The 20,135-nt window shown below is 43.6% G+C and overlaps 1 long non-coding RNA gene across 1 annotated transcript; it reads left to right on the top strand.

Annotated features, from left to right (window-relative positions):
* Positions 1-342: 342 nt before the first annotated feature.
* Positions 343-1,948, top strand: LOC145549418 (uncharacterized). The gene is made up of 3 exons (XR_014085391.1): positions 343-1,007; positions 1,129-1,225; positions 1,347-1,948. It is a non-coding gene; the product is annotated as an uncharacterized LOC145549418 (long non-coding RNA).
* The last annotated feature ends 18,187 nt before the right edge of the window (positions 1,949-20,135 follow it).

Genomic DNA, 20,135 nt, shown 5'->3' on the forward strand with positions numbered 1-20,135 from the left:
CAACGCATAGGGGCAGTGCACCAGAGGAGGTGTCAAAACCCCGTCTGGATGGGGTGGTGTGCTGATGATGTGTTCGCATACACTTCAGCACGCCCTTACGCTCCTTCACCTCGCGCCCATAACGGGGTAAACTTAGCGAGTCTTACCTGTCACGTACCTTCATGTCGGAGGGGGCGGGGGTGGTGTAGAGCGAGCATATGTTGTGTACGCATCCACCTGAGAAATGTACCTTCACCTTCACGTACCTTCCTTCGGGGGTACGTCGGGGGTTCCTTGGGATTTATGTGTTCGCATCCACCTGAATAATAAGTAGTTGCGACCCTGACGGCGGTAAGCCCAGGTTGTCATGATGAAGAACCTTTTCTAGTCGACGCCCGCCAAGTGGCGGGCATGACGTCATGCATTTAAAAGGCTTCCGTATAAAAAAAAGACGGCATGAGAAGTGTGCATTTCAGTTCTGTTGGACAGTAGAGACTTCAAACTTTATAAAAGTAGTGTTTTTATATTGATTTTGTTTTATATTTACTTCCAAATAAAACCAGGAATATGATCGATCATTTTCGCCATAGCGTAAAGCGCATTTTACGCACGTTGAGTGCAATCAGTGGATGTTTTATGACCAAAAAGTGAACGAATGCATCATGAAAGCCATTTTTCCGAGTTCCTGCAAACTCACCACATTTCTGAAGCAACCAATCAGAAAGCATTTTGATTTGCGATCGGAACAGCAGCGCGGGAGAGAGTTTTGTGGGGGTAGAGAACGGCGCGTAGTTGACATTTCGGATTTAGCTAGTGGTGTTTTGTAGTAGATTTTTCGACCGTACGTGTGTTAGTTAGTGTGCTAGTGTGTGTGTGCAGTGTTTGTAGACGTTTTTTAGTGTGTTTAGTGTGTCAAAATGAGTCGCTACATGACTGCGGAGCAAGCCCTGAAGTACATGTATGAATGTGAAGAGGACGAAGGCGCGCTGCCAGATGGCTCGGACTCGGAGTTTGAGCTTGACGATGAGGTTTGTTTTGTTTTGTTCTTGTTGTTTTATTTCTTTGTTTGCCATGGGATATGTACAGTAAATTATTATAATCAGAGTAGATGCACACGGAACCAGATTACATGCTAATTTCCATCTCTAGGTTGGTGAGCCAAGCCCTGAAGTACATGTATGAATGTGAAGAGGACGAAGGCGCGCTGCCAGATGGCTCGGACTCGGAGTTTGAGCTTGACGATGAGGTTTGTTTTGTTTTGTTCTTGTTGTTTTATTTCTTTGTTTGCCATGGGATATGTACAGTAAATTATTATAATCAGAGTAGATGCACACGGAACCAGATTACATGCTAATTTCCATCTCTAGGTTGGTGAGCCAAAGGAGTGAAGCCCATGACGCACAAAGACTTCAATGTGGAGATGGCCAGTCAGCTTTGTAGTGTGGACATGGCAGGTGTTCCAAAGAGAAAGGCAGCTGAACACATTCCTGTGCCCATTAGTGCTCAGCAAAATGCCAGAAATGGCAGACTGCAGTGCAGACACTGCCTCCAGGTGAACAATGTCAGGAAGGACACTCCCTGGAAATGTGAGGGCTGTGATGTGCCACTGTGCCTTCTGATGGACAGAAACTGCTTTGCACAATGGCACAAGTAATTTGTTTGTCTTGTGGCACCCATTTTGTAAATATTGTAAATAGTTGAAAGTGGAGGGGGGGAGGGTTGAGACATTGTGATGTTGGAGAAAATTTGTGATGGAAATATTGACATATTTTGTAAATAGTTGTAAAAAAACGCCTGGGAAATTACCCACAATATGGTGAAAATATGACTACTAATTTGTTTTTTACTAAGTTTGTACAAAAATTCTTCAAATTTACCTAAAAAATGTTCATGTTAGACTGTAAAAATGGTTTGTTCAATATTTTTTGTGAGTTTTATAGTAAAAATATCAATATTTTTTCTACTCGGATTTTGTTTCTGTGTGTGTTTTTTGCTCCAATGTGATAATAAATTTTGTCAAAAGGAAACAAACACTGTAAAATCACAAAGTTTAGGATGTTCTGAAAATAATGATACCAAACAAGGTAAGGTAAATAGTTTTTAAGGTGAAAATATAAGGCTAAATTCAAAATTAGACTAACACAAAGACCAACGAGGAACTAATACGAGCAGCGACAGATGGACAGACGTACAATAGACGAGGACCCGACAAGGAACACAGACAACAGGTGGGACTAAATGCACAGGGAGTGTAATCACAGAAACAAGGCACAGCTGGGAACAATCAGGATGGCACAGGGACTCACAGGGGAAAACAGGACACAGAAAACCTCAAACTAACACATAGACAACACACAACAGATTTAATGGTTTCAACATACATAAATTCAAAGAATTGAAATTGTTTAACATTTATATGTAAGATTTTAAGGACCTGGAAGGCTTACTTTGTAAAAGTTCAAAGAACAATCTTTATAGTTAGATTGTCTTGTGCTGCAGTTCAAGTAATTAGCACAGACAATCGTGCCTCAACTGCTATTTCATTTTCTCAAGACAAAAGGCCTCAATGGCTTACCTTCTAGAGTGAGGTCAGATCATGGTGGCGAGAATGTGCAAGTGGCACTGGTGATGAACCTCCTACAGGGCATTGGAATGTCGGAGTCATATCACTGGGGAATCCATCCATAATCAGAGAATAGAGCATCTTTGGAGGGATGTGTTTTTACAGGTTCTGGAACCATTTTACAGCATGTTTTATAATCTTGAAGATTCAGCCCTTTTGGATCCCAGCGACGATGTGCACAAACTTTCTCTTCACATAGTTTTTCTTCCTGAGATTCAAAACCGACTAAAACAATTCAGGAAAGCATGGAACCACCATTCCTTGCGTACAGAAAACACCAAAACACCAACACAAATCTGGACTGAACGGATGTTGGCAAACATGAGTGCCAACAGCACAGCAACTAACAACGTGTTTAGTGAAAATTCTAACGCACCAGAGACTCTTGAAGAACTTCTGCAGCAGCATGGCCTTTGGCCACTACCAACCACTGATGCTGAGCAGGTCCCTAGTGTAATTGTTGAACCACCTCAAACCAGGCTCAGTCAGCAGCAACTTCAATCAGTTACTCATGCAGTCAATCATATTTCTGATCTGAAGGTGAAATACCAGACTTGTTGTGCAGAAATTGCAAATGCTTTATTGATTTAAAAACATGGTTCATGACAAACATCAAGAACATTTGATCAAATACATTGTTCTTAAGATACAAATAAAACTCGGAATTAACATGAGTAGGTAACCTTACAGATGTAATTATAAAATGTTAAGGTGTTTAAATACATGACAAATTAAATATACATTCTACAGAAAAAATAAATATTCTACTTTTGAAAATGTTCACGTATAAATGACTAGTGTCTCCCACCCTTATTTCTCCCATTTTCAAATGCATCTTTTGGACCCTTTGAGCTTCTTTAGAATTTGATTTTGTTTTTAATCCAAATTAGCAGTGTTCATTGCATGAATTAGAACACTTTGGTTTGTTTTGGTTTGCGCCAAAACAAACCAAAGTGGGCTAGTTTGTTAGTTCTCCGTTTGTGCAGGTTTGTGCCGTTAAAATTTTCGTTTGTGCAGCTTTCGTTTTGGAGATATTAAAAGTTAGAATTTTAGCCGATGACGTCACCATCACCCCATCTTGCGTCAAAACAAGTGCTTTGTTTGTGCAGGTGGTGAACTCTGGATGACCTAAAAAATTATTTTTAATATCTCCAAAACGAAAGCTGCAGAATCTGTACCAAGTGGGTACAGAATCTGTAGGGTCTTGTTCACAGAGCATGCGAAGTTTGATCTCCACCTCTTGAGACGTTCAGTCTGGCCATCAGTTTGTGGATGGAAACCAGAGGAAAGGCTCACCTGGATTCCAAGCTGTCCACAAAACTCCTTCCAAAAACGTGAGACAAATCAAGGACCACGGTCGGAGACGATGTCTACAGGAAGCCCATGAAGACGGAACACCTCTCTGGCAAGGACCTCACTCAACTCCTTGGAGGAGGGCAACTTCACTAGGGGGACCAGGTGAGTCATCTTGGGGAACCGATCGACTATAGTTAGTATGGTGGTGTACCTGTTGGAGGTGGGTAAGCCAGTGATGAAGTACATCGAAATATGAGACCAAGGCCGGTGGGGAATGTGTAGAGGGTGAAGAAACCCAGAAGAGGGTCGGCGAGATGGCTTAGCCTGGGAGCAGACCCGGCAGGCTGAGACGAACTCTTTGACATCCTTGGCCCTGTTCCTCCACCAGAAGCGTGTCTGGACCACCTTCAGGGTTCTGGCTACACCAGGGTGACAAAGCAATTTAGATACCTCAGCTACAAGATGGTCAGGGACGAATAGACGGCGGGGAGGACAGCCTGGGGGGACCCGTTGTTGTTGTTTAGCCTCCCGGACCCGGTTCTCAACCTCTAGGTGGGTTACTGCCAGTCGAACAGACTTTGGAAGAATAAAATCTCCAGAAGTCAAAGGTTCACTCAGGGGTTCATGAATCCTGGACAACGCATCAGGCTTTACATTCTTGGAGCCTGGCCTGTAGGACAAAGAGAACACAAAGCGAGAGAAGAAAAGGGCCCACCTGGCTTGCCTGGTGTTGAGTCTCTTGGCAGTCTTGAGGTACTAGAGGTTCTTATGGTCAGTCCACACTAGGAAGGGTTCCTTGGCTCCCTCTAGCTAATGTCTCCATTCCTCTAATGCCAGTTTAACCCATTCTAGTCTTGGGTCTAAATGGCCGTTTTGGTCTAATTTTGAATTTAGCCTTATATTTTCACCTTAAAAACTATTTACCTTACCTTGTTTGGTATCATTATTTTCAGAACATCCTAAACTTTGTGATTTTACAGTGTTTGTTTCCTTTTGACAAAATTTATTATCACATTGGAGCAAAAAACACACACAGAAACAAAATCCGAGTAGAAAAAATATTGATATTTTTACTATAAAACTCACAAAAAATATTGAACAAACCATTTTTACAGTCTAACATGAACATTTTTTAGGTAAATTTTAAGAATTTTTGTACAAACTCAGTAAAAAACAAATTAGTAGTCATATTTTCACCATATTGTGGGTAATTTCCCAGGCGTTTTTTTACAACTATTTACAAAATATGTCAATATTTCCATCACAAATTTTCTCCAACATCACAATGTCTCAACCCCCCCCCACTTTCAACTATTTACAATATTTACAAAATGGGTGCCACAAGACAAACAAATTACTTGTGCCATTGTGCAAAGCAGTTTCTGTCCATCAGAAGGCACAGTGGCACATCACAGCCCTCACATTTCCAGGGAGTGTCCTTCCTGACATTGTTCACCTGGAGGCAGTGTCTGCACTGCAGTCTGCCATTTCTGGCATTTTGCTGAGCACTAATGGGCACAGGAATGTGTTCAGCTGCCTTTCTCTTTGGAACACCTGCCATGTCCACACTACAAAGCTGACTGGCCATCTCCACATTGAAGTCTTTGTGCGTCATGGGCTTCACTCCTTTGGCTCACCAACCTAGAGATGGAAATTAGCATGTAATCTGGTTCTGTGTGCATCTACTCCGATTATAATAATTTACTGTACATATCCCATGGCAAACAAAGAAATAAAACAACAAGAACAAAACAAAACAAACCTCATCGTCAAGCTCAAACTCCGAGTCCGAGCCATCTGGCAGCGCGCCTTCGTCCTCTTCACATTCGTACATGTACTTCAGGGCTTGCTCCGCAGTCATGTAGCGACTCATTTTGACACACTAAACACACTAAAAAACGTCTACAAACACTGCACACACACACTAGCACACTAACTAACACACGTACGGTCGAAAAATCTACTACAAAACACTACTTCCAAAAAAAATCTTACCATCCTCATACCTCTGGCTAAAGATCGCACTGACCCCAGACTCAGAGGCATCAACCTCCACAACAATGAATTGACGACTCAGGTCCGGAGAATGGAGAACAGGTGCAGAAGAGAACAGGTGTTTGAGCCTTCGAAAGGCTTCCTCTGCTCTAGGATTCTACTGAAAACAAGACTTGGGAGAGGCTAAGGCATGAAGTGGTGAGGCAATAGTACTGTAGTTGCGAATGAAACGGCGATAGAAATTAGCAAAACCTAGAAACCTTTGGAGCTGCTTATGGTCTTGTGGAGTTGGCCAATTCAGAACAGCGGAAACCTTGCGGTCCTCCATGGATAGCTTGTTGGGGGAGACCAGAGAACCTAAGAAGGTAGTCTGGGACACATGAAATTCACACTTCTCATAGAGACCAATCATGTCTCTAATGACATCATTCACAAGGGCCTGAAAGACTGCGGGTACATTAGTCAAACCAAAAGGCATCACTAAGTATTCATAGTGCCCAGTAGGGGTGTTGAAGGCAGTCTTCCATTTGTCCTCCTCCTGAATACGCACCAGATGGTACGCATTTCTCAGATCCAACTTTGTGAAGATGTTAGAACCTTGAATGCGTTCAAATGCAGTGTTAGTGACTGGGAGGGGATAACGATTCTTGATGGTAATATCATTGAGTCCTCTACAGTCAATACAGGGACGGAGTGAACCATCCTTTTTTCCTACAAAGAAAAACCCTGCGCCAGCAGGAGATGATGAAGGACGAATGATCCCTGCCTGGAGGGCCTCCCCAATGTAGTCGCGCATGGCTCGGTCTTCAGGGACAGACAGTGGATAAAGATGACCCTTCGGAGGAGAGGTGCCAGGAAGCAGGTTGATGGCACAATCATAGGGCCGATGAGGTGGCAGAGAAGTAGCATGATGTTTACTGAAGACCTCTTTGAGGTCATGGTAGTCCTTGGGGATCCCTGAAAGTACAGGGTCCAGAACTGGGAGACCCTGGAGAACTGGCCCAGGATGATTGGCAGCTTGAAGACAGGAGGAAAGACAACGAGGGCTCCATCCAAGGACCAAACCCTGCTCCCAGTCTATGTGTGGGTTGTGCAGTCTCAACCAGGTGGCACCAAGAATTACAGGGATTTTAGGAGAGTTGATGATCAGAAAGGAGATGGAATCCTGATGATTCCCTCCCACAATCAGTCAGACAGGCTCTGTCTCCAGCTTGACCTGGTGTAAAACATGACCATCAATAGCCTGGACCTCAGACTTGTGAGTACTTCGTTTTAAATTCAAATGGAGAGAGCGAGCTTGCTCAGCATCCATTCAGTGCCGGCTCCAGAATCAACAAAAGCTGCTAAAGAGTGGGAGCGACCCTGCATAGAAATCTCAGCTTTAATGGTAATTAATGAAGATGCGGCTGTAGTGCACTGACTTAGTAGAGCACTACAGAACGAAGGAACTAACCTCTTGAAGGGACACTGGCGGAGTTGATGATCCTCACAGCCACAGTAGAAACATAGGACTTTCTTGAGCCTACGATCCCTCTCCTCAGGTGTCAGTCTGGAGCGACCAATCTGCATAGGTTCAGGTTGGTCCAGGGGGGAGAGGAAGAAGGTTTGGGAAATGGAGACCTCGTTACGAGCCTTGAGGGGGCCCCTGGCGGTGGAAAAGGTCGGTCAGAAGCCCTTTCTAGCCTTCTTTCATGCATCCGCTGGTCAATCCAGGACGCCATGGATTCCAGATCAGCCAGATCCTTAGGGGGGTCACGGGTAGAGAGCTCATCCTTAATGCCTTAACTCAAACGCTGGTATAAGGCATCACACAGGGCTTCATCATTCCAATCACTGTAAGCAGAAAGGGTGTGGAAGTCAATGATGTACTCATTAATGCGCCTCCTACCCTGTTTAATTCTCCAGAGCCCTCTACCTGCCTCTCTCTCTGGGAGGCAGGGATCAAAAACACGTATAAGTTCCTTGGAGAAATCATCAAAACTATAGCAGAGGAATGTGTCCTTCTGCCACTCAGCTGTACCCCAAATCTTAGCTTTCCCAGATAATAGCGAAATCATGTAAGCGACTTTAGCTCGCTCAGAGGGGAAGAAGCTGCGCTGAAGCTCAAACTGAATCTCGCACTGAGTAACAAAAGGGCGACATAGGCTGGGCTCCCCACTAAAGACCTCAGGAGGAAACAGACGGGGCTCCTGTGGAAGAGTTCATCTCTGCAGCTGTCGTGCGGGAGCCGGAGAACTTGGAGGCGCTGTGGGGCTAGACAACTTTGAGAGCATAGTCATCATTTCCTGCATATTAGCCTCTAGCTTGGTAATGGCTCTCTCTACAGTACCGCGCCACTCCTGCGCGGGCGTCGGGTCCATAGTGGCCAGATTATACTGTAAAAGCACACTAGGACGACCCAAAATCAGCCACGAGACAGGAGTGAGCAGAAAACCTCAGATCTGTATTAGGGACAGCAAAGAGCGGCACACTGGATAGACAGCTGTAGCACTAGTTAGAAGATAGTGCGTGGGGGCGGGGGAAAGCACTGATGCAGGGCAGCATACTCGCAACATAGAATCAGAGGAATAAAGTCCAGATCCAAGTTCTTGGTCAGCTGGGCCGAGGTCATACACAAAGAGGAGGATAGCAGAGTCCGAGAGAGTGGGCGTGGGCGTGAGCGGCGTCAGAGAAACAGGCTAGGGTCGAGATCCGGGTAGGCAAAAACAACAGTTTGACAAGGGTAAGGCAAAAGGAGCAAATCCAGAGAACAAGAGTGAGGCAGTAACACACAGGGCGTGGATGGAAAGCTAGAAACTACTTGCTGAAAGCGTTCGATAATCTGGCAGTGTGCGGGTTGCAGAGGGAGACTTAAGAAGGGAAGCAATCAGAGAGCGACACAGCTGCAGGGAATCAGGGAGATGAGGGACATGACATGGATGGTCTCAAAACAAAAACACCAGGCGCATGTCACCATTACACAAACAAACTTTTTTAACAGCACAAACCTGCACAAACGGAGCACTAACCATTCAGACTATTTGCTGGATTTTTTGACATGGGTGGGGTGTCAGCTTCACACAGCTGGCGTTTACATCTCAACACGCTCCCCAGCGTGGGGCTCCGTCTTCCCTGTAAAGTTTATGTATGTGTTCCTTAGTGGTTAACAAACCAGCACTAACCTTATCATGCAGATTCATCCCGGTGAGGAGCTTTCGCGCTCGCCTCTTCAGAAATTTAATATGTCCAGTATTTATTTATTTATTTTTTTTTTATTTTTTTTTTCAGGTTACACGAATTATCAAATCATAACAAATGCTTTATCTACTTAGTCAGACATAGTTCATGCTTGCAGCCGCGCGGCGATGTGAAGAACTGGTCCCTTGAAGCCCAGATAAACCAAAGCAAATTCTATGGCACTAAAACCACAACAGACACGACATTCAGCTCAAGTAGTTTAAATAGAAAACCTAAAAGCATGAGGAAACTGCATGAGGAAACTGCAGTTATAACTGCAGTTTCCTCATTTGTATTTGTGACCAAACAAAGCTCAAACTCAGAGATTAAGCTCACAGCATTAAATTGTAGATATGGTAACAAAACACTCTAACTCTGAAGATTGTTTTTTGAACTTTTACAAAGTAAGCTTGCCAGGTCCTTAAAATTTTACATTTAAATATTAAACAATTTAAATTCTTTGAATTCTTGTATGTTGAAACCATTAAATCTGTTAGGTTCTGTGTTTTCTGTGTGTTAGTTTGAGGTTTTCTGTGTCCTGTTTTCCCCTGTGAGTCTCTGTGTCTTCCTGATTGTTCCCAGCTGTGTCTCGTTTCTGTGATTACACTCCCTGTGCCTTTAGTCCCACCTGTTGTCTGTGTTCCTTGTCGGGTCCTCGTCTATTGTACGTCTGTCCTTCTGTCGCTGCTCGTATTAGTTCCTCCTTGGTTCCTCGTACACAACATACACTCACTCTACACCCCCCACCCCCTCCGACACGAAGGTACGTGAAAGGTAAGAATCGCTAAGTTTACCCCGTTATGGCGCTAGGTGAAGGAGCGTAAGGGCGTGCTGAAGTGTATGAAGTGTATGCGAACACATCATCAGTGCGCCGCCCCATCCAGACGGGGTTTTGACGCCCCCTCTGGTGCAGCGCCCCTATGTGTTGCATGCCCCCTTTTTGCGCCACTGACCGGCGTCTTCCTCACTTGTATTATCCACAAATCATGACACAGAAGGACCCGACCAGAGGTCCTCACAGAGGTGAGGAGTATTTTGCCAGCCCGGATCCGTGGCGAGGATCGCGGCTGGTAATCTGCCCGCTCGGAGTCGGGCCACGCTGTTACTGCCGCCCTGAGCCGCCGGAGATCCCAGCCCCTGGGCGAAGCCGTCACCGCCGCCCTGATCCGCTGAAGGTCCCGGCCCCTGGCCAAAGCCTGTCCCCGCTGCTGCCGGTCCCCACGCCGAGGCAGCGTCTGTCCGCGCTACCGCCGGTTCCCGCGCCGAGGCAGCATCCGTTCCAGTTGCCGCAGGTCCTTGTGCTGGGAGCTGTGGAGCAGCTCCCAGAGTTTCCCTGTGCTCCGTCCGAGACTCCCTGTGCGAGACTCCCTGTGCGAGACTCCCTGTGCTCCGTCCGAGACTCCCTGTGCTCCATCCGAGACTCCAGCTGGCCCTCCAGAGCCTCTGCCTTCAGCTGGTCCCATTGGGTCCTGGAGAGGCCTCCCCAGGCTTCAGCTCCTCCTCCGATGTCGCCGCCCCCGCAGCTCCGGCGACGCCCGCCGGACCTCTCTCGAGGATGCCAGCCAGACCTCCCGGAACTTTCTGCCTCCTGCGACTTCGCCCCACCCTGGTTGGGTAGTTTTTTATTTGGACTTAGTTTTTTGTGTTTTGTTTCCTGGACTCTAGCCCCCTCACCCCCCGTCCAGCGCCCCTCCACCCATCCTTGTTGTGTTTGGACTTTGGGTTTTTTGTTTCCAGATGCCCTTAAGGAGGGGCGGGGGGGTTACTGTGACGATCTGTGTTTTCTGTGTACCGTATTTTCCGCACTATAAGGCGCACCGAATTATAAGGCGCACCTTCAATAAATGGTCTATTTAAAACTTTTTTCATATGTTTTAAATATGAAAAACATATGACATTTTTTTCATATAATGCGCACCGCATTATAAGGCGCATAGAATAGACGCTACAGTAGAGGCTGGAGTTACGTTATGCATCCACTAGATGGAGCTGCACTAAACGGAATATCAACAAAACAGTCTGACTCTGGCAAGTAGAGCCTTCCGCGACTGGACCAGGGCGGGGTCAGACGATGGTCACCCTTCTCCATTCGCGCACAGCATGTTCGTGGAGAACGTGGTGCTAAATGACCTGCAGATGACCTGATTCTAGATGGTCGGTAGGTAGATAGGTCAGTCAAACTTTATTAATAGATTACAAACCAGCGTTCTGACAACTATCCCAGCATGCACCGCGCGCTTCTTCTTCTATGGGCGAAAATGAAGTCGGCGGCTGCTTACCGTTGATGCTAGACCTGTTGTGGCTCAGTATTGGTCTATATATAAGGCGCACCGGATTATAAGGCGCACTGTCGGCTTTTGAGGAAATTGAAGGTTTTTAGGTGCGCCTTATAGTGCGGAAAATATGGTACTTATATTTGAGGTTTTCTGTGTTTAATCCTGTTCCTGCCCTGTCTTCCCTGTTGATTGCTTCCCAGGTGTATCTCATTTCCTTATTACCCTCCCTGTGTATTTAAGTCCACCTGTTGTCTTTGTCTCTTGTCGGGTCCTCGTCAATCGTGGTGTCTCCGTGTCGTCAGTCTGCTCTATGCTGTATGCATTTATCATTAAATTATCATCTACATCATGACTACCTGGGCTTACCTGCGTTTCTTCTCACCACAAATTATGACAAAATCAAATTTAGCAACATTGATAATCTCAATAAACAAATGCTACATTTATATATCTGTGGTCTTTGTTAAAATAGTAGCTTTTCTTGGTCCCCTGAAGCCTTGGGGGATCTTATGGAGCTGCTGACTTAATTTGGATTAAACAAAAGTGCAAATAATTGATTTTATTTTTTTGATTTGCTGTTTTTAAGATTCTGTAGTTGTGGGTTTAAATAGTGTTTCACTGGTGATGTTTTCCCGTAATATATAATTATTCAGTAATATTTTTACATTGCCTGTCCACTTAATATCTTTTAATGCAACAACATGGTGGACCGCCGGTGGACCGCCTCTGCAACCTGACCACCGGACTGAGCAGATTTTCTGGGGGAAACCCTGCAGTACCATGGGAAATGTGTGCTATGGTCAAAAGCTAAAAGTGGTCGTTATATTTGGTAGGATTCCTACCAGATAGGTGTGTGTTACCTTTTTTGGGTGGCAGCTTTTTTTTTCCAGTCAGTGTACTTTAAAGGTAGAGAGCCCACCTATAGAGCATGTTCATTTTGGGATGTTTGACTCTGAATTATTGTCTAAATCTTTGTCCAATCTGGCTCCTTAAAAATAAATATGTACATAACGGGTCAGCATTTTGAATGGGTGTTTCAAAAGGTTGTGTAGACTTGAAAAGGTCAGAGCTTGAACAAATTGAAATAATTGTGGGATTTATTGGACATTTTGGTTTTTGCTCAAGAGCCATTCAGCCATATGTGGGGGCCCAAACCATTACCTAATGAAGAAAAGTGCCATTTTACTTCATTTTGCTTAGTGTCCAGTGTACTATAAGATGTTAGTAGGCCTGTCACGATAACAAATTTTGCCGAGCGATTGTCTAAAAAATTATTGCAATAAACAATAATATTGTTTCAAGACGTTTTGACACTGATTTCATGGAAATGACTAATAATCCATGCGATTTCCTGCCATAGATAGATACTTTATTTTCAAAAGAACACATAACACTGGAACTGATAAACTAAATAAACAAAACAACCAAAAACAAAAATAAAATGGATTCTCAGTCTCCATTAACAAAAAACGTACTTGAATAAAAACTAAACAACATAAAGCCAAAATGGAAATAAATTAAACCAAAAGAGTGCAGATTATGAAGTCTGTATACTATATTGCCCTTCAATAATCACTAGATTTAAATAGAGAAGACGGGCACATCCGACTACCTAATGCAGTAATTCATACTACACTATTTTTTTGCCCCCATTTCCCCTTTATGACAATCTTAGATCGTTGGCCGCTGGTGATTTCGTAACCGATCATCCTGCAGTGTGTGGTGTGTTACGGTGGATCGTTGTGGCCGCTCCGATCTAAATCAGGTATTTCCCCCGACTGGAAGCGTCAATACAGCCCGTTGAATGTGACAGGTAGCCAATCAGAAAGCGTGGATTCCCTCCGCAATTTCTGAGGGGAAATTACGGAGGGGAATCCCAAACAGCTGACACGGCGCAATCCGAAGTCCAGCGGACATTGGAGATGATTAATATTTATTTTGTGCAAAGAATATAGAAATGACAAGGGGAGGAAATGGAGCCAAATTGCTACCGCAGTTGATGAACCCGGTAACTTTTCAGCTGTTCATTAACGTGACATAAATAGGTTATAATGATTTTCATTCAGACATGACTTTACGCTGACTCTAGCCACATGCATCACAGGTAGATTCTAGTAAAGCATTGATTAATGCCTGGTTTTAAAATTAGCTAACTGGACTTGTAGCCATTATTTTGTGCCCGTGTGGCTGGACACCACACGGCAAGACGAACACGATCGAACCGTTATACCTAGGATTTCTATAAGGTTTTGAAAATGGGCCTACAGTCCACCAACAACTCGTTTAGTGTGCGCTGGACATTGCACCAAGGAAGAGCACAGGAGTTGAGCCTTTTTTCATTTAGTATCATCAACAGAAAGGAAAAAGAGACTATAAAGCCGATAATTAAAATGAGCTCAATAGATTTAATTTATCGTGCGATTAATTGATTGTTTATCGCGACAGGCCTAGATGCTAGTGCAAAAACAAATCTCTTTTACTTAATTACAGACCACTAAATCAGTGAAGGAAAAATGAATACAGCAATAGAAACATCCTGTTGACATTTAATATTACATTCATTGAGATTTAGGCAAATATAGAGACTTGTGTGAACACACCTGGTGATGATGGTGTTAAGAGAATAATATCATTAACTTCTGGCTGTTATATTCTCTTGTGCTCCCGGATTCAATAATTACATGCGTGGAAACAAAAGCCACATAGAGATGACAGTCAAAGCTCCACATCATACATTTTCAGAGTTCATTCTAACATTTAAAAGTATAAAATCACATTTGCAACACTGAGACAAATAGAAAAGAAGGAAGAAAGAAAGAAAAGCAAAGACGTCTTTGGAGAGTTGCAAGAGCAAATCTGATTTGTTACTCCTGTGTACAAACTTTAATAGTAAAAGCGTATTCTTGTCTTTAATTTATTCAAATAAGGTGTATCTTTGCTCATCCAACCAGGAGCTGTCTCAGACCCTCTTTAAAGTTAGAAACTCCCTGCAATTTGTTTTCAAAATCAAACATCAGTTGTCACCTTTATCTAAACAAAGTGGAAGCAGAGCTTCTCCTCCACTGAACTCATGTTGTTTTATGGCTTTTCACAGATCAGTGTGAAAGCTGGAACTTCTCCTGATTGTTTCCCACACAGACAAAGGGCAGTTCTAAAGATCTTAGCAAACAATCTGCTGTAACTACAGGTAACATAAAAGTCAATACGGTAGAATAAGTTATTAATCTGAAAACTATTATTAGGCTATTTCAATCAAGACGTTGCTAAGTTTTAAAACTAGCATATTTTTAATTTATTTTCTTAACAATAGCTAAATTGATTTAAAAAGTTCAGAGAAAGTTTCCTTTTTGTCTGAAAGGTCATCCTCTCACTCTTTGTTTATTAAGAGCTCAATTCAAACCCAACAAAGCGAGACACTAGTTTGCATAAAGTTTCCCAGTGCTTTCAATCCATTAGATTTGTTTCCAGTTACTTTTGTACTGATGGAGCTTAGTCAGCAGGTCTTGCACAATGCTCACCTATCCCAGAAAGAAAGCACCGCATTGTGTTGAAAGATCTCTGACATGAGTAAAAGCAAACATTGCTTGATATTGATTTTCTTGAGACAAGAACCTTTTCAAAGGACTCAGAGATCTATGCGTATTCACTGAAAACATGTACAAGACAAGTATTGATCACCCTGTATTATGCAAGGTCCATCCCCAATACCGAATCAGAGAAAGTGAAAGGACAATTTCTGCAGGCCTAGAAGTATGTACTTCAGAGATGCTACACAAGAACCTCTACCAAAGCCTGTAAACACAAGATAGGTTGTATAATCGGGTACACTTCACTTGTTTGAATAAATAAAAAAAATTTTCAAACACGTTTAAATGATATAACTGTCTATGGAGGTCTTAGTGTTTTTCTAAAAGATTTTTTGTTCAGAGTTCTAATTTCCCCTTTGCTGCTGACTGTTTCTACCTGTGCTGCTGCCCAGGTTAACTCCTGCTCTTCACTTCCTCAGTGTGAGATCACCTGTCGTCATCCTGGTCACAGCCTGGGAGTGGTGCTTTTCTCTGTCTTCGTGTTTGATCAGGACTCTAACCAGTTTTCAGCCTCCGTCTGCTCCACATCTGTGTTCTATAAATTATAATGGGTCCCCTGCCTATTTGCTGTTCAGTACTTGCAGATTTTCTATTAAACATATTGTAATTCAATTTAATCATGAACAATTTGCCAATTAGTGTATTTTTTTTTATAGAACATGCATTAGATATTCAAAAGAAAATGCAGGCTCAGAGGGTACCAACATTTGTACCATGAAAGTTATATTTAGGCCTGTGAAAACTTGAAGTCTTATAGGTGTGACCAGTTTTGGCTTGAAAACCTGGTAGTAAAAATCTCCTTAAATGAGACTTTGGATTTTAATTAAAATATTGAACTGTGTATTGCTGTATTGCATTGACCCAAACTGTTCCTTGAAACGAACTTTGCAAAAGGTTCTGAAAACAAGAACATTTGTAGCTGGAAAAGCACCAAGTGAAAGCTATTTGTAAGCTCAGCGAAACAAGAGAAAAACAGTCACCCAGCAGATTTTGTAGAGTTCTCTAGGGATTTGTTTGAGTGTTACTGTGTTCATATCACATGGACACCATATCTATTATTAATGTAGTGGTTGTCAAGTAGATGATTTATTGCTAAAAGCAGAATGGGATCAAAAGGTATTGGGAAAGAAAATAACTTGACATTAACTTTTCATGAACTTTCAACAAAATGAGCAGCTTTCAAGTGTTCCTGTATGCAACTGTAGATAAATTATAAATTGAATTGGAGTATTTAACATTCTTGGCATTCTGTCTGTTGTGTTATTGTACAATGTGGAATTTAAAACAGTTTGCATCTTTCTTGTGTAGGGTGGGATACTTAATTATAGGAGCTCCTAACCATTGTGTTCAGAATCCATATACTCTGAACAAAAAAATAAAATTAACACTTTGGTTTTGCTCCCATGTGAATGTGTTGCTGTAAGAGTCTTCCAGCCTGACCTTCTGCAGGCACTGACAAGTTTTGCAGTCAGGTGAAAAGTGACCAGGAGAAGAAACGGGTCCATGATTCCCAGCTGGAAAACTGAGAATCATTTTTCTCAAGTTTTTCTCAGAATCATTTTTCTCCTAACACGGACAGCCGTGTTAGGAGGCTCTCCTAAAACGGAGAGTTAGGGCCGTGTTAGGAGAGCCCTAACACGGCTCTCCTTTTGTTAGGGCTCAGAGTCGACCTCAAGTGGATGAGTTCAGGTATGCTGATGGAGAAGGTGGATTGAAGCTTCATCTGCAGTAGTGAGAGGAGTCCTTCTGCCTTTGTGATGAAGGCCAGGGTGGACAAAAGGCAAAGCACTCAATTTACTGATTGTTCAACATTTTGATTCTAATAAGGTTAATTAGGTATGGATAAGCATTGGAAGGACCAGATGTGGTTTCTATTGGTGTCTTTAGGTCATGACCTTCAGCTTTAGATATGTCTACATTCTGACTCTCATCCAGGAACTAACAAATAGCCCTGGACTTTCTCCAGCAGTAGGCCTACTGTTTGCATATTTCACACTCTCTCCATGTTTCTTCTAATGTTTCACCTTCATCAAGCCATCATCTCACTAGCAAGGGGACCAAAGCCTAGCTTAATTTTTACCTCCTGTGTCTACAGTATGTCTTTGCATTTGCCTGTAATGGAAGCTGTCTAGCATCCATCCATCCATCTTCTTCCACTTCTCCGGCGTCAGGTTGCAGGGGTAGCAGCTTAAGAAAGGAGGCCCAGACTTCCCTCTCCCCAGCCACTTGGGCCAGCTCCTCTGGGGGAACCCCAAGGCGTTCCCAGGTAGGAACGTAGATCGACCTGTAAATTGAGAGCTTCGCTTTTTGACTCGGTTCTCTCTTCACCGTCACAGATTGGCATAGCACCCGCTTTACTGCAGACGCTGCACCAATCTATCTGTCAATCTCCCGCTTCAGTTTTTCCTCATTCATGAAGAATGATACTGAACCCTTCCACTTGGGGCAGGACATCCTCCCGGACCCGGAGAAGGCACTCTACCATTTTCTGGCTCAAGACCATGGCGTCAGATTTGGAGGCACAGATCCTCATCCTGACCCTTCACTCTCGGCTAGCAAATGACATTTATTCTGTACCTAGAATGCATTGCCTTAGAACTAGCCTGTAGTTCTACAGTGAGCAGTTTAAAATATACTTTTGTCTTGGGTTCTTTTTGAGCAAAGCCCTACCATCCATCCATTTTCTTGACACCCTTGTCCCTCAGTGGGGTCGGGAGGGTTGCTGGTGCCTATCTCCAGCTAACGTTCCGGGCAGGAGGCAGGGTACACCCTGGACAGGTCGCCAGTCTGTCACAGGGCAACACAGAGACACACAGGACAAACAACCATCCACACACACACTCACACCTAGGCAATTTAGACAGACCAATTAACCTGACAGTCATGTTTGTGGACTGTGGGAGGAAACTGGAGTACCTGGGGAAAACCCACGCATGCACAGGGAGAACATGCAAACTCCATGCAGAAAGACCGGGGCCGGGAATCGAACCCAGAACCTTCTTGCTGCAAGGCAACAGCTCTACCAACTGCGCCACTGTACAGCCCCTACCGTGGTCGATGAGGTAAAATCAACAACAGAGTTAGTAATACTCAACTAGAAGACTGAAACCATGAGTGAAAGGTCTGGCCCAAAGAATCACTTCCTGTGTATTGAGAATGACAGACTATTATGTACCTTTTGCTGTTTCATTGACATGTTGCAGGAATCAACATGGTTGAAGATAGTGCTTTAGCTTCTTCTAACTCAGGGGTGCCCAAAGTCGGTCCTCGAGGGCCGGCATACTGCATGTTTTTGTTCTCTCCCTGGTGGTTGTGGCAACCATTTAAGCAGGCTCGGCGGCATGGGCGGGCATTGGGGGACATTGCCCACCCATACAGTCAGCTGTGCCCCCCCTGGACTGGAAGCTTTCTGTCACTTTTTTCAGCAGTTAAAACTGTTTAATCGGTTGTCAACACGTTGTAACCTGTTTTTCCGAGCCGCCTTCAAACGCAACATAAACGCTGAGAAGCTCGCGCTGGGTTTACACCTGCTGCTGCTGTGCAGAACTACGTACGTGTATTAGAATCATGGCAGCAAAACTCAAAGAACTTTTCACAGTTTTCACCCAAACTAACCGACTGAGTTGAGTAATGCTGTTGGATGCAGGTAATGTTAACTAAAATATGACTAGCTAATACCAATACAGCACCTTAAGCTTGTTAACAAGTAGCCTGTAGGCTACTAATGTTGTTGTCCATGTTCAGCTACATAGATTCATTTTGCCCCACCTGTTAAACTCATCTGGAGCTGGAGCTGTATTTAAGTATGTCAGTGTTCTTCTTAGGCCTTCTAATGAGTCATCATTTGATCCAGGTGTGTTAAACCAGGGAGAGAACTAAAACATGCAAGATGCTTCCCTTGAGGACCGACTTTGGGCACCCCTGCTCTAAATGCTATGTTGTTGTATTGCATCAGTGGAGTTGATGTTTAGGATTAGTGTAACTAACTTTTTAGTTAGCAGTGCTCACAACCACGGGTGGAAACTGGCCAAATGTGGGTAAAAATATGAAGTGGCATGTAAATTGGAGCAATGCACTGTGGCGGTTGACAATTTGAACAGAAAATAAATTTTTAAAAATATGCATTAAGTTTGAACTTCTGTCCAGGAGAGGATTGATCGTCTGGACTACAGACTGATGCATGCACTGTCCATATCTTGTGGCCCTACACTGTCATAATTTAACAAAAAAAGTATATTAAATATATTTTTTATCGACCGTGACAGCCCATTGGTTGATTTTATTGACGAACATTGGGCTTATCCAATAAATAGAGCCCTTTCAGCTAATAGTTAGCTGCTAACCGCAGTTCGAGAAAAGTGAGAGGATACGAGACAGGGCGGGTCAGAAAAACTACGACAAAGGCTTCAAAGCACATAAGCCCATTCAGAAAGGTTTGTGTGGTAAAAAATATGTTTACCACACAAATTTTGACTGATGGAGCAGTTTCAGTAGCAGAGAAGGAGGGAGAATTAGCGATTCAGGTGTTTTATTATCATCGGAGGAGGATGATTATGAGAGAGACCAGGGACAGATTGAGGAAGAGTTCAGATTAGCTGCTGCTGCCCAGTAAAAAGGAGTGAAAATGTTAATAAAGAAAAAGTTTCATGCAGGCCGGAGGGCAGGTGTGTCTGTGTGAGTCCAGGAAGGAGAAACCATAATAAGCTCCAGGTAGTCAGAAAAACTTTGGAATAAAACAGGAATAATAACGACTTGTGGAATTAATAATGAACACGTTCTGAGATATTTTAGTAATAATCACAGGACGACAAGTGGGATTTTTGACCCTGTATTCTGACGCAAATGCAGCTAGTCAGCGACAGATTATCGACAGCAATCGACAGTCTACATTTTCACTCACGGGAGTCGAAATCTGTCGATTGCGGAATCCTTGGAGGGGGGGAGTGGCGGTGCTGGGGAGCGGGCAGGCGAGAGGTGTTAACGACTCTACTAAGCATACGAATAGCCTAGCATACGCAAAGGCGCTTTAACAGACCCACGTGGATTCTCAGTCATTGGATGACAAACGATGACATCAGAGTTCATCATTGAACTCTGATGTGCTATCCAATGTGTGCCCATTGGATAGCACTTATGTCTTTATAAATAAACCCCGCCCCAATC

This window comes from Poecilia reticulata, chromosome 20, assembly GCF_904066995.2.
Source record: "Poecilia reticulata chromosome 20, P_reticulata-male-v2, whole genome shotgun sequence".
NCBI lineage: Eukaryota > Metazoa > Chordata > Actinopteri > Cyprinodontiformes > Poeciliidae > Poecilia > Poecilia reticulata.